General features: G+C 38.1%; 1 long non-coding RNA gene across 1 annotated transcript; it reads left to right on the top strand.

Moving 5' to 3' along the window:
• The first annotated feature begins 2,951 nt into the window (after positions 1-2,951).
• LOC122685327 lies at positions 2,952-10,650 on the top strand. The gene is made up of 3 exons (XR_006338350.1): positions 2,952-3,445; positions 6,515-6,688; positions 10,623-10,650. It is a non-coding gene; the product is annotated as an uncharacterized LOC122685327 (long non-coding RNA).
• Positions 10,651-16,332: the final 5,682 nt, after the last annotated feature.

The raw sequence follows: 16,332 nt of genomic DNA, 5'->3' as shown, positions 1-16,332 counted from the left end.
GTGATGTTGAGCATCTTTTCATGTGTTTGTTAGCCATCTGTATGTCTTCTTTGGAGAAATGTCTGTTTAGTTCTTTGGCCCATTTTTTGATTGGGTCATTTATTTTTCTGGAATTGAGCTGCAGGAGTTGCTTGTATATTTTTGAGATTAATCCTTTGTCTGTTGCTTCATTTGCTATTATTTTCTCCCAATCTGAGGGCTGTCTTTTCACCTTGCTTATAGTTTCCTTTCTTGTACAAAAGCTTTTAAGTTTCATTAGGTCCCATTTGTTTATTTTTGCTTTTATTTCCAATATTCTGGGAGGTGGGTCATAGAGGATCCTGCTATGATTTATGTCAGAGAGCGTTTTGCCTATGTTCTCCTCTAGGAGAGAACAGCATCGAAACATGTATATTATCAAGGGTGAAACAGATCACCAGCCCAGGTTGGATGCATGAGACAAGTGCTTGAGGCTGGTGCACTGGGAAGACCCAGAGGGATCGCGTGGAGAGGGAGGTGGGAGCGGGAATTGGGATGAGGAATACATGTAAATCCATGGCTGATTCATGTCAATGTATGGCAAAAACCACTACAATATTGTAATTAACCTCCAACTAATAAAAATAAATGGAAAAAGAAAAAGATTTTCTTAAGGGTCACAAACAATTTACATTGCAAAAGAGTACCTGATACTTGGTATGAATATGTTAACTATTATCATTGTCATTGCTATCTTAGTATTATTCTACATTTTTAAAATAACAAGGTGTTTAAAACCTTCAGTCCTCAATGTAATTCTTGTATTCAGAATGCTAACAAAAGAAAAAAATCACTATAACATATACTGTAGAAGCTAAATATTAGATTTTATAATAAAAAGCTTTTAGTACTTTTTGATGAAGACAATTTCAAGTCCATACTTCTTATGAGGTAAATTCTTACAAAGAATATTACGGAATGCTTGAGATTATTTAATCAACACTTACACAAATTTTGTGCATTTAGCAACAGTCTTCACCAGAACTATGCTTTTAAGGTAAAGTTAGCATCATCCTAAGATGAAAGAATTTGGTAGCCTTTAAAAATTTGAAAATGCCAGTGGTATTGCTTCTGCAGACAGTTTGAATCTTAGCACTCCGACCCATTAAATGCACTAGCGGCCAGCTGACAGACTGTTGAATAGAATTTCCTTTTCAAACTTCCATCTTAGTCAGCTAAATAATATGAAAGCTATTTGACATGCCACATAGATCAAACATGAACTTGCAAAATAAATTACCTTTGAGGCCATTCACAGACAAATATGATCCTGGAAAAAATGTGTATATGGAAAGATAATACAAGTCGGTGAAAGGAATAACTGATATTCAGAGTGAAGAACAACTATTAAAATTTTTTTCCAAGTTGGAAAAAATGAACAATTAAAGCCTTTACCTTTTCCTTTCCGTTGACTCTCTGTTGAAGGCAAGAACTGTGTGGAGATACAAGGGAAGTTGCTGTTTCCTAGTTTAGTATCTGATTTTGATGCTCACTATTTGGCAAATAAGATGAGACAATTTTTCCTGCTAAGGCCAGGTGTTTCTGTAGTTATATCTAGCCCTTAAAAAATAGGAAAAATTAACATAAACCATCCATACAACTGGGTTTCCTAGATGGCGCTAGTGGTGAAGAACCTGCCTGCCAGTGCAGGCGACATAAGAGAAGTGGATTTGATCTCTGGGTCAGGAAGATCCCCTGGAGGAGGGCATGGCCACCCACATCAGTATTCTTGCCTGGAGAATCCCATGGCAGAGGAGCCAGGTGGGATACAGTCCATATGGTTGCAGAGTCGAAGAGCCTGAAGCAACTTAGTAAGCATGCACACACGCATCCATAAAATTAAGTTTGTTACATAGTACGTACGTGTGTATTGTGATTATGTATGTAACTAATCCTGCAGACAGAATTTTTAAAGTTGAAACATGAGGCTTCATGTGCAGATTGTGAAACGTTTTCCCCAGAAATTATTGTAATATTTTTGTGCATGTGTGCTTATGTAAAGCAGAGAGTTCGTTGAATGCAAAAACAGTATTCGTTTGTTTTTGGATCTCAAATGCCAAGCGAGTGGAGATATTCAATAGATCTTCCTAATAAATAAATTCAGTGGCCAGAAATTCCAGTAGAGAGCCATATTATACATGAATGGATATCATCTAAGAAATATTATTGTTTCAGTGGCACTATAAATGGGAAAAAATAGATTCAAAGTACAAAATAATGAAAAGATCTGGATTCAAATACTGCCCTATTATTATTATTGCTGAATGGCCTAGAGGTGAACATTGTGTCTTCAATGGAAAAAAGTGGGGTGATGAGGGAGTGAGGAAGGGTGAAAAATTACTACATAAAAAGAATACGAGAGGATCATTGATGTTTATTAATTTTTTTCAGTCATTCAGAAAAATTTGAATTCTTACTATATGTCAGACACTGTAGTTTGTAAGTAATGGAAGGAAGGTTTCATTCTCAAGGAGCTTACATTCTAGTGATTTATTATATTACATCACATTGTATTGTTATATTATACATGAAGTTATATTTTTCAATTTTATGCTATGTAGTATGCAATAAATAGATAATATTGTACCAACTGATATCTTAGAAAATACACTGACACATACTATATTAAATAATGAGTTATATAATATTATAATAACAGTATGAAGAAAAATAAATAAGTGTAAGCCAATAATGCTGCCATTTTAGAAGAAGTGGTCAGGAAGGTAACACTTGAGTTGAACCTTGAATGACATATGACAGTAGGTCATGAAAGAAATAGGTCTGGAATATTCCAAGCAGACAAAACCTCAAATAAAAGGTCCTGAGGAAACAACTTAGCTTTATTACTTTAAGAAAAAAAAGAAGAAGTCTGGTGTGATAAAGGGTGGAGAGTCAGGAGAAGAGCAGGAGACAGTGATGGAGAGCAAGGCAGAGGCCAAATTATGGAAAGAGCTTTTCCTGCTGTGCTGGGGGCTGAGAACTCAGAACAGTCAGCCTGGAAATAGTGTTTCGGAGTCATCAACTCCATAGATGGCAATGAATGTAAACAGAGAAAAGTGATTTTCGATGACTGGACCCTGGGGAGCTTCTGAATTTAGGTTTTGGAATCTGGATGAGCCAAGGAGACTTGGGAGTGGCCAGCGAGGTGGGGAAGAATAGGGAGAACGTGCCTCTCACACAAGCAAGAATTTGAAGAGGGATGCGTCACTCTCTGTGCCAAATTCCCCTGAAAGACCGAGGAAGGCGCGGACTGAAAACTCTCTTTGTACTCGCGCCCTTCACAGGAAGAGTTTAGTGAAGTGAAGACAAAAGCTGCCTGTAGCTGATTCAAAGGAGAACACGAAATAAGGATTTGGGGACAGAGAGACAGTCCTCTCAGGAGAACAAGGGACGAAGAAACAGAGCTACGGAGATATGAGCTTGTGAGGTAAAGGAAGAATTTCTTTCCTAGGATGGGAGCTATCATATCGTACTTTTAAGAAAGATAGCTGGCTGGGACAGATGGACAGCGTGATGGGGAGAGGGCTGAGGGAGAGAAAACACAGGTCAGCCGTGGTCACAGATACGGTGGATGCTTGGGGTGAGTGGAGAGTAAGAACCATACGGCCCGCGATCTTATCACATTTACAGTCTTAAGTTTCCAACTGTAAACGCTGCTGAAAGCCCTCTGGATTACCAAAATCAAGATGGAGCTATGACTTAATCCTCTCTTTGCTGTTTTAAAATCACACCCCACTTAAACAACTGATAGGAGTCGCGCACAGGAAACCAAAGACAGACAACAGCCTCTGTTCCTCCTCTGAGTCAGTTTTGCTCACAACCAGTAAAGTACTGGTAAATATTTAACCACCAACCATCTGGAGGGAAAAACACCCTAATTTGTAGTTTTGCCAATGATTGTAGTGTCAGTATTCTCATCGGTGCCAATTTCAAGTTACTAACTGTGTAATAACCAGTTTGCAAATTTCCTAAATATTTCACAAGCACCTCTGACAAGTCGGCATTCCACTGTCAGTCACAACTTTGAATTTACTATCCTTCCATTTACTCTAAGCTTCCTGAAGATAAGAAATGTGTCTGGTCTACTTTCTATCTCTTTAATCACTAAACACACTGATTTATCTAAGAGAGCCACACACCAAATATTTGAGGAAGAAGAAAGGGCAGATACCCTGATCAATAGCTGAGATAAATGACACATGTGAGTCACTGGCTTAGAACACACCTCCCCATCCTGCCTGCCTGGTTCTTCCCCTCATGTGTCTTAGCTTAAAAATTGCCTTGATAGAAAAGCCTTTCTACTGATTTTGTCCAAGTGGTCCCCACAGTTATTTCAAATCTTCACATTCTGTAGCTTTTTTTCATAGTACTCATTTTGATCTATCACTTTCCACAATTTATTTCCTCCCCTATCTACACCAACATTCCCTAATTCCCAAACAAGACAGGTTTATTTTCTTCCTAGTGCATAACCAGCGCTAGGAACAACGCCTGACTCATACTATACACTTAATAAAAAAATATACTTTGGACAAATAAATGATTTTACATGATTTGTTAGTAAAATGCTAACTAATTGAACAAAATGCTGATCTTACTGGTAAGTTATTTTGATATCTACAATATCATTATGATACTTTGTTTTGCATTTTTCTTATTTGTCAGTTATCAGAGTAAGAAGTTAGTTTTACTGAAATATTCATCAACTTTGTTTTCTACACACAGATGCCACTATCATTTTGAGACTATAATTTTATATGGCTTTATTTTTGAGAATGTTATCCAAGTTCTTTGTGCTATTTATCTCAATTTACATACTCACACTAAAGACACTAAAGAGGCAAATACCAGTAGATAAAGGTCTGGGCTCATCCTGCTAATAATCACAAAGGAGTGTAAATTTCTATATAAAAATATAGTACCAAAGACTCCTTCCTTGTAACATCATCAGTCCTTGAGCCTGTCTTAGATAGCATGGCTTACCTGCTTTTGTACCCACTGCTCACGCTGTCTGCTCTGTTTGAAACATTCTCATCACAGCTTTCACTCATTGAAATTCTATTATGCAACAAATTTCACCTCTACTGCTCTCTCTAAGCATGAAGTGTTTCTCATTTTCATATATCACTCCTTAAAGAGCTGTTTGCTGAGAGACTGCTGAGTGTCTGGCATCAAGCAGGAACAAGTTGTGCCAAGTCGCTTCAGCGGTGTCTGACTCTTTGCGACCTAATGGACCATAACCCACCAGGCTCCTCTGTCCTTGGGACTCCCCAGGCTAGAAAGCCAGAGTGGGCTGCTACGCCCTTCTCCAGGGATCTTCCTGACTCGGGGATCGAACTTGCATCTCTTATGTCTCCTGCACTAGCAGGTGTGTTCTTTGCCACTAGGGCCACCCGGGAAGTATGAGGTAGTCAGAGATAAATTAGATACAGTCCTGCCCCGGGGGAGCTGAGTGTACAGCTGGGTGTCAGACAAGAAAGCCTAGTGGGCTTTACACCAGATCAAGTAAGAGGCTTTAGTCAAGAACGAGTTGTCAGAGAATGCTTCCTAGAAAAGACGGCCTCTCCTCTGTTGCAGCCACTCTAGATGGGTTTCCTCTTCATTCAGGTTCAATAGGGCATTTCTTTTTCTTATGGCATTTGTGTGCTGTGCGCTCAGTTGTGTCCGACTCTTTAAGACCTCGTGGACTATAGCCCACCGGCCTCCTCTGCCCATGGGATTCTCCAGGCAAGAATACTGGAGTGAGGTGCCATTTCCTCCTCCAGAGCATCTTTGCCACCCAGGGATGGGACCCGAGTTTGTTACGTCACCTCCGTTGGCAGGTGGATTCTTTATCACTTGCGCCACATGGGCATTTGGAGAGTTCCTTATTTTATTATAGCTATTATGGGCATTTTTACATATTATGAATGTATAAATACCTATCTACCCATATATATGTATACATATGTACATATGTAACAAATACACGTATATATATGTATACATATACATATGTATACATATACATATGTGTATATATACATATATATGCATATGTGTGTGTGTGTATATATATATATACACACACATGTATTTGTTATCACAATCAAGTTTATTCCTCATTTGTGTCAATTATTTGATAGGTAGCCAACCAGGTTATTCAGGGACCCAGGCTGCTTCCACATATTGGTTGTTCCAAACACTCCATCAGCTCCTCTGAGTTTGGCCTGGAGATGAGGAGAGAGAGATCACCAGCAGAGAACCTTGGGGACAAGTTCAGAGGCCACCTGTAATACCATAGACATTCAATTGGCCAGTGGTAGCCACAAATTCCCAAGTAATTCGTACCTGTTATCAAACTGTGAACTTAATAAGGCTATTAATTTATAATGAAACTATAATTCACTTCAAAATATATTTATTTACAATAACTTTAGCATTTTTCCCCTCTGGAAAAGAAGTCCAGAAAGTTTCATAAAAATGTTCCTGTGTTTATGACTTCATTTTGAAATAGGGTGGCTGAAGATATAATTAAATAAGATGAGGTCATGCTGAAATAGGGTGGGCTCTTAATCCAGAATGACTAATGTCCTTATAAAAGATGGAGAAGAGACACAGACATACACAAGGAAAAGAAGACTATGTTACAACAGAGGCAGAGATTGGAGGGATGTCTCTACAAGCCAAGGTAAGCCAAGGATTGCTGGAGGCCAGAGGGGTAAGGCTTTTCCCTTATAGGTGTCAGCAGGCATATGGCCCTCCTGATGCCTTGATTTAGGACTTGTAAACTCCAGAACTGTAAGTGAATAAGGTTTTGTTGTTGTCATGTTAAAAAAAATAATGTTCCTGTATAGCATTTAATCTACCCACTTGGCAGATGATCCTCAGAACCTTCCATGCTGGGAAGTGAGGCATCCAAGAGGCATTTCTTCCTTGCATTAAATGTGAAGCCAGGCCCAGCGCTAACTATGTTTCACCAGAAGGCTTGGCTGTTGAACATAACCCTTTCTGTCTGCTGGTTTATAAACCCAATTCAACATTTTGAAGTGAGTTTTGTTTCCAGAATTTTATGGCCGTGTGGTATTTTTCAAAGCATTCATCCAAGAAAAACCTAGCTAAAAACTACCTACGATAATACCACCCTGTCTCCCAGTTTTTGCCTTGAAAATCAAATGCATTTGTGTTACTGTGCCCCCTAGGTAGAAATTGTCCCTAGGTACACTCTAGTAATACAGAGAAGGCCAGTGGTAGCTGAAGGACTATTTTCCCCAAACAACTGTACATTGAGAATGGACACAACCTCTAAAAATTGGGTAACCATATAATCTCTATCATCTTGTAAGACTATGTAAATTAACATCCAGTCAGTTTGTCAAGATAATCAGCAAGAATTGCACGTGAATTTGATGAATATTACGTAGATATATGAGGCAAAGAAGATCAATGTGTGCAATTGAAATATTAACAATCAGTAGTAGCTCTAACCCAGGAATTCTACTGCATTAATTAGGCACGGTGGCTTAAGGGAAGAAATGTGTGAGAGTACATGGCTTCCAGTTCCATTCAACTATTTATATTGTGATCTTGAGGAAATCTCTCATCTCCACAGAAGCTTAAAACATCTATGACATATAGTAATCATTAATTATAAGGGTGTGGATTTACCTACAATAGGACCTGACACAGCGAAGCCCCTTGATGGAGCTTTAGGCCAACCTAACTAATTTTTAAGTTATACTTTTAAAGTATACACAAACAGAAATGCATTTTTGAAAGAAAAAAAAAAGGAAAAATAAGTATCTCCTATGAATGCCAATACCAAAAAATGATCATTATAAGATTTTGTTGTATTTGACATTTTGTATGGATCTCAATATTTTATTTGTGTCAATATTTCAAAATATATTTTAAATAAATGTGGGCATCATATAGTTCTGTACACTTATTTTTAATTTAGCATTAAGAATTTTCTGACGTTTTCAAACATGATTTAAGTTGAAAACAAAACTTAGAGCACATCAAATAACCACAGATACTTTTGTCACCACAAATACTGAATTAAAAAAATAGCAAATATAAAGTTAAAGGAAAAATATAAGTGAACATACAAGATCAGAGGGACTCAGTTAGGATAGAAAGAAGAAATAATCAAAATATTTAAGAACTTAAATGGCATAGGGGACTGTATCTTTAAGAATCCATGTCACCAGGGAGATGCTGGGCTTGGTGTTATGCTTTTATTTGCTCAATTGTTGGATGAGCTGTGAGATCCTAAAGGAAAGGTTTAGTTTGGTAGGGCAATGAAGGACTCTCATAGCAATATCTATTCACAAACAAGTATGGGAGTGTAGGGGAGGGGAAACTTCCCCCTTACCTTCTTGAGTTCTTTCAGCTGGTGGAATACTTAAATTGACACAAGACAGATTAAAAGGAGGAAAAAAATTTAATTTGTGCACATGGAGGGATCAAAGAAGTAAGACCCAAAAAGTATCCAAAGTAAGGGATTTTTATACTTTTTATATGAAAAATATATATATTTGCAATTGATGGGACAAAGAAATTTGGGGTTCTTAATTAGTAAAGAATCTAAACAAGAACTTGGGCTTGGAATAGTCAATTAGTAAGGAAGTAACAAGGTATGTTTTTACAGGCTTCTTGGCCCCAATTCCCTATCTGTGGCAGCAAGGGCATTGTTATGTTTTACATAAGAGATTTGCTTCCTGCTTTCAAGGACTCAGAAAGTAGGGTCGAAGTGTCCATCTTGCATTGGCTGTTTCTTAAGTAATCTTAATTCAAAAGAATCAATATATTGCTTTTGCATATTTTGGGTTGGCTCTAAGCCCCAGTAGAAGTAGTGAACTATTTTGACAACCAGAAGGCAGAACAGTAGAACCTAGCATGGTCTCATCCATGGTAGGAACCAGACAAACCAGGGGGACCTTATGAGCAGAAACTGCTCAAGGTCCTGTCTAGGGACCTGCTATAAAGTGAGTAAGTGACTATCTCATTCTCTCTTCCTTTGATCTGAAAATATTAAAAATTGAGGATAATATTCCACTGGCCTGGCTTAGGTCAAAACATCTATCCTGTGGCTAAGGGTGTGTGGAGCACCTAATCTCATGTTTTATGTCCAGTGGGGGACAGATTTTTGGAAGTATAATACCTGAAACAAGATGGAATGAATATTGTCATTTGTGTGATATAATGATTCATTGAACTGTTTCCCATTGTTGGACAAGTAAGATGTTTCTAATTTTGTTATTATATATAACACCATACCACATTATAGAGTTTTCTAGACTGAAGGAAGAGCAAGTGCAAATGACTTGATGAAGAAACAATTTTACCATGTTTAATGAAAGAAATAAAAGCAGTGTTGCTGGAGGTGAATGAAGAAAGTTAAGAGTGAACGTGAAAGTGAAGCTGCTCAGGCGTGTTCAACTCTTTGTGACCCCATGGTCTGTAGCCTGCCAGGCTCCTCCACCCATGGGATTTTCCAGGCAAGAATACTGGAGTGGGTTGCCATTTCCTTCTCCAGGGGATCTTCCTGACCTAGGGATCAAATGCTAGTCTCCGCAGACAGGCAGACTCTTTTTCGTCTGAGCCACCAAAAATGCAGCCGCTTCTGTGCTAGGGAAGAAGTTTAGATTGTATTTAGTTACTGAAATATTTTAAACAGGATAGGACATTTTAATTAATTTGCTAAGTTTGCCATTACAAAGCTCCACAAATTGAGGGGCTCAAACAACAGAAATTTAATTCTTCCCAGTTCTGGAGGCTAGAAGTCCAAATCAAAGTGTGGGCAGGGTTGATTTCTTCTGAGGGCCTCTCCTTGACTTGCAGATGGCCATCTTCTTTCAGCATCTTTTCACCATCTTTCCTTTGTGTCTATCTGTGTCTTAATGTCCTCTTGCAAAGACACCAGTTGTATTGAATTAGGATCCACCCATATGACCTTAATTTCTTCTTTAAAAGTCCTGTCTCCAAATACACACACATTCTGAGGTCCTGGAGGCTGAGATTTCAATGTATGAATTTGGGGAGGCAAAATTCAGCCCATAGCAGGTGTGACCTGATTCCCAATTTTAAAAAAGTACTTCAAATACTTCTCTACTTGCTTAGCGGAAAACAGATTGTACAGAAACAGAAGTGGAAACAAGAAGATGAGTTAGATGTGTTCAAAATAATTCAGGTGAAGGATGATAGACACTTGAACAAAGGCTATGTCAGAAAATGACAGGTTTGGGATGAATGTAGAGGTAATAGAACCAACTGTTCTTCGCAGTAATAAGTGCACTAGTTATAGTCAAGTAAAACAGTACCAAATAGTCTCATGTACAGAGATTTAAATACAATAGAACTTATTTCCCACTCATGCACCATAAGTATGTATATGACTAATTATTTCCCAACATAAGTTCTTTGGAATGTGATTAATGGAATCCTAAAAAGAATTATTGAGGAAAATGGATGCTATGATCTCTTAGGTTGAAAAATTCTGGTTTAAACAAGACAGTCTGATTTATTTACTGACAGACTTCTTGGAGTCTTTAAATACTTTAAATACCCACACCACACCTAACTTTCTCAAAATTACTGATCATGTAGCTTCTTTGTTTAAGGAAACACTGTGTGAAACCTGGACACACACAAAAAAACGGCAATTTGGGAAGCAATTATCAAGCTGGAATCAAGATTGCCAGGAGAAATATCAATAACCTCAGATACACAGATGACATCACCTTTATGGCAGAAAATGAAGAAGAACTAAAGAGCCTCTTGATGAAAGTGAAAGAGGAGAGTAAAAATGTTGGCTTAAAACTCAACATTCAGAAACCTAAGATCATGGCATCTGGTCCCATCATTTCATGGCAAATAGATGGGGAAACAATGGAAACAGTGACAGATTATTTTTGGGGGGGCTCCAAAATCACTGCAGATGGTGACTGCAGCTATGAAATTAAAAGATGCTTACTCCTTGGAAGAAAAGCTGTGACCAACCTAGAGAGCATATTATAAAGCAGAGACATTACTTTGCCCACAAAGGTCTGTCTAGTCAAAACTATGGTTTTTCCAACAGTCGTGTATGGATGTGAGAGTTGGACTATAAAGAAAGCTGAGTGCCAAAGAATTGATGCTTTTGAATTGCGGTATTGGAGACTCTTGAGAGTCCCTTGGACTGCAAGGAGATCCAACATGTCCATCCTAAAGGAAATCAGTCCTGACTATTCATTGGAAGGACTGATGCTGAAGCTGAAACTCCAATACTTTGGCCACCTGATGTGAAAAACTGACTCTTCTGAAAAGACCCTGATGCTGGGAAAGATTGAAGGCGGGAGGAGAAGGGGACAACAGAGGAGGAGATAGTTGGATGGCATCACCGACTCAATGGACATGAGTTTGAGTAAACTTTGGGAGTTGGTGCTAGACAGGTAGGCCTGGCATGCTGCAGTCCGTGGGATCTCGAAGAGTCAGACATGACTGAGTGACTGAACTGAACTGAACTTTCTAGCTCAGATTAAGTATGAATTTATTGTTTTAAGACAGTTTATTATACTAGATACAGAGCTTCTATTCCTACTTTAGTTCTTAAAAAAAAATGAACTGGCATTAAATTTAATAGCAAAGGACAGAAAAAAATCTCTTGATATTACCATGCATCTATTCTTCTCAAATCTATAGATAATGATATACTAATAATTTTTGTAATATTATACCATCTTTTAACCTCTGAGATAAATTCTATTTTATTAGAATGACTACTCCTTTCTAGGAACTATGGATATATGCCAATTAAATATTTACATAGAATTGCTGTATAACACAAATGTAATTGCTCCATAAGTTTTTTGTGCTATTATCTGCTCATGATAATGCTGATTCATGCAGATGAATCAATGGCTGTGCATTGTTTTGAATCATTTGGAACAGTCTATTATATTTAAACTTGAAAGTATGCTGTGTGATGAATCTGGAGTTATTTTTATATGTAATTCTTTGAAAACTTCTTTCAGTGATTTAACATTATTCTTTATATCTTTAATAGACTAATTCTACTTCCTTTTTTCTGATTTTGCTTTATTACGTCTAATATTTAGTAATTTTTATTTTAATATGACTGTCTACTTTGGTCGGTATCCTATATTTCTGATTTTCTTGATTATTGTGAATTTTTGAGTGAGTTTTAAACATGGGAATTTGGAGTTTTAAACATTCACAGTCTAAATTATAACTAAATGTTTAAAGTGAAAAATAAGACAATATCTGTCAGATCATTTTGTCTGTATTGTAAGGTATGAAAATCCGTCTCATATAACCTTTGTCACAATGACTCTACTATTTTTCTGTGACAGCAGTTATAGAGAGTGCATAAACAAACAGGTGTGTCTATTTTCCAATAAAACTTTATTTTCAGCATCAGTAGTATGGCCAGTTTTGTTCTGTGAGCCATTTTTTTGACACTGGCTATATACAATTACAGTATTGTGGTTGAGATGAAATTATTCCGTGAAACTGTTTATTATTAAGTTTCTGTCACTGGCATGAAGCAATGTTATAAGTACTAAAAATTTAATAAGATTTTCAGATTTTAGTCATGTGTACAGTCTTAAGAACATAAATTGATTCTAAACTTTGCTTTGAGTGTAAATAGCTCAATGTATTGATTCATGTTTTTTTTTTAAGTGAAATAATAATAAACAAGATGCATAAGATTAGTTTCCTATGGAATAATATGTTCAGTGAGAATAACCAACTTTCCCTAATTATTACACTCAATGAACGCTCATTTTCAAGGAAAAGAATTTTGTCTTGAGAAGGGCCCATTGGTTAGACAGATTTTCTGTATTGTTGATAACAAATCAAAAGATTAAAATTAAATGGGGTCACAGGAAATCCAAACATGTACTTCTTGTTTAATTTGTAGCTTAAAACAACACAAATTTATTTTCTTATAGTTCCGGAGGTCAGAAGTCAGCAATGTCTCACTGGGCTAAAACCAAGGTGTTGACAAGGCTGCATTCCTTCTGTTGGCTCCAGGAGAAATCCTGTGTCTTTGCCTTTTCTAGATTCCAGAGGTCACTTGCATTCCTTGGCTTGTGGCCACCTTCCTCAAGTAGAGGGTCATGTTCTTTTCACATCGCATTGATCAGACCTCCTCTTCTGCCTCCTTCTTTCACTACTAAGGACCCTTGTAATTACTTTAAGCTCACCTGGATAATTCAAAATAATCTCCCTATCTTAATGTTGGTTGATTAGCAAACTTAATTTCATCTGCAAACTTTATTCCCCATTGTCATGTAGCCTAACGTAATCTTAAATTCCAGGAATTAGGAATTGGCCATCTCTGCAAGACCAATATTCTGCCAAACATAAGGATCAAATTAAGGGCAAAATTAAATAAACCAAGATTGAACTTTCCTATAGAAGAGCTGATCTGTCCTGAGTCATCCTTATATCTGAGAATGTAAGGCCTAAGGAACAAAGCCATGAATTTGCTGGAGAGCTAGAATATGCACTGATTTTTTAAAACAAAAGCCCTAATTAGGATACCTAATGGTTTATCAGTTGAAAGCATAGCTCTGAAATAATAAACCTGGGTTCACACTCTAGCACCATCATTTACTGGCTGTATGGCTTTTGGAAAACCACTTAGCCCTAGGCATTGGTTTCTTCCTCTGTAACATGGTTATGATCCAAGATCTACCTTGTATAGAATTGTTGGGATGTTAAACTGGGACAGAACTTAAGGTTCTTACAGGATGTATGTAAAAAAGTGGAGAGGGCACAATTGTTGTTGTTCAGTCACTAAATCGTGTCCAACTCTCTGTGACCTCATGGAATGTAGCACACCAGGCCCCTCCACTATCTCCCAGAGTTTGCTCAAACTCATGTGCATTGAATGGGTGTTGCTATCTAACAATCTAATACCCTGCTGCCCCCTTCTCTTTTGCCTTCAATCTTTCCAAGCATCAGGGTCTCTTCTAATGAGGCAGCTCATCACATCAAGTGGCCAAAGTACTGGAGCTTCAGCTTTAGCATCAGTCCTTCCAATGAATATTCAGGACTGATTTCCTTTAGGATTGTTTGGTTTGATCTCCTTGCCATCCAAGGGACTCCAAGAGTCTTCTCCAGCACATAATTCAAAGGAAACAATTTTTCAGCGTTCAGCCTTCTTTATGGTCCAACTGAGATCTTTGCATGACTAGTGGAAAAACTATGGCTTTGACTATATGAAACTGTGTCTGCAAAAGGATGTCTCTGATATTGTCACAGCTTTCCTTCAAAAGAGTGTCTTTTATTTTCATGGCTGCAGTAACTGTCCCCAGGGATTTTGGAGTCTAAGAAAATAAAATTTGTCACTGTTCATTTGCCATGAACTGATGGGACTGGATGCTATGACCTTAGTTTTCTGAATGTTGAATTTTAAGCTAACTTTCACTCTCCTCTTTCACCCTCATCAAGAGACTCTTTAGTTCTTCTTCACTTTCTGCCTTTAAAGTGGTATGAACTGCATATCTGAGGTGCTGATATTTCTCCCAGCAATCTTGATTCCAGCTTGTGATTCACCCAGTCCAGCCTTTACAATGACGTACTTTGCATTGAAGTTAAATAAGCAGGATGACAATATACAGCCTTGTGCTCCTCTCCCAATTTTGAATCAGTCCATTGTTCCATGTCTAGTTCTAATTGTTGCCTCTTGACCTGCATACAGGTTTCTTAGGAGACAGGTAAGGTGATCTGGTAATCCCATGTCTTTAAGAATTTTTCAGTTTGTTGTGACCCACACAGTCGAAGGCTTTAGCATAGTCAGTGAAACAGAAGTAGACGATTTTCTGGAACTTCCTTGCTTTCTCCATCATCCTATGGATGTTGGCAATTTGATCTTTGGTTCCTCACCCTTTTCTAAATCCAGCTTGTACATCTGGAAGTTCTCAGTTCATGGACTGCTGAAGCATGGCATGAAAGATTTTGAGCATAACCTTGTTAGAATGTGAAATGAGTGCAATTGTACTGTAGTTTGAACATTCTTGGGCTTCCCTGATGGCTCAGATGGTAAAGTGTCTGCCTGCAATGCAGGAGACCTGGGTTTGATCCCTGGGTTGGGAAGACCCCCTGAGAAAGGAAATGGCAACCCACTCTAGTATCTTTGCTTGGAAAATCCCATGGTCAGAGGAGTCTGATAGGTTGTAGTCCATGGGGTCGCAAAGAGTTGGACACAACTAAACGACTTCACTTTCATTTTTGAACATTCTTTGGCTTTGCCCTTCTTTGACATTGGAATGAAAACTGGCATTTTCCAGTCCTGTGGCCACTGATAAGTTTTCCAAATTTGCTGACATATTGAGTGTAGCGGACTTCCCAGTGGATTACCTGTAAAGAATATGCCTGTAATGTAGGAGATACAGGTTTGATCCCTGGGTCAGGAAGATCCCCTGGAGAAGACCATGGCAAACCACTCCAGTATTCTTGTCTGGAGAATCCCATGGACTGAGGGGCCTGGTGGGCTATAGCCCATAGGGTAACAAAGAGTTGGTGATGGCTGAAGAAACCAAGAACACATTGACTGCAGCACTTTAATGGCATCATCTTTTAGGATTTCAAATAGCCCAGCTGGAATTCTGTCACCTCCACTAGCTTGTTGCATATTTTTCCCTGGAAACAAACAGAGAACATTCTGTTATTTTTGAGAATTCACCAAAGTACTATATCTCACACTCTTGTTGACAATGTGGGCTACTCCATTTCTTCTAAGGGATTCTTGCCCACAGTAGTAGATATAATGGTCATCTGAATTAAATTCACTCATTTCAGTCCATTTTAGTTTACTAATTCCTAAGATATCACTGTTAAGTCTTGCCATCTTCTACTTGACCATGTTCAACTTACCTTGATTCATGGACCTAACATTCCAGGTTCCTATGCAATATTGTTCTTTACAGCACTGAACTTTATTTTCACCACCAGACACATCCACATCTGAGTGTCGTTTATGTTTTGGCTCAACCTCTTCATTCTTTCTGGAGCAATTTGTAATTGCCCTCTCCTCTTCACAAGTAGCATATTGGACACCTTCCTACCTAGGGAGCTCATATTCTGGCCTTCATCTATCTTTTTGCCTTTTCATACTGTTCATGGGTTCTCCAGGCAAGAATACAGGAATGGGTTGCTGTTTCCTTCTCCAGTGGACCATGTTTTGTCAGTACTCTTCACTATGACCTGTTTGTCTTAGGTGGCCCTGCACATCATGGCTCATAGCTTCATTGAGTTACACAAGCTCTTTCACCATGACAAGACTGTCATGGGTGAAGGGGAAGGTCACAGTTACCAGTG

This window comes from Cervus elaphus, chromosome 28 (genome assembly GCF_910594005.1).
Source record: "Cervus elaphus chromosome 28, mCerEla1.1, whole genome shotgun sequence".
Classification (NCBI taxonomy): Eukaryota; Metazoa; Chordata; class Mammalia; order Artiodactyla; family Cervidae; genus Cervus; species Cervus elaphus.
Note: the sequence above shows the minus strand (reverse complement) of the source record. Positions and strands in the feature narration are given on the sequence as shown.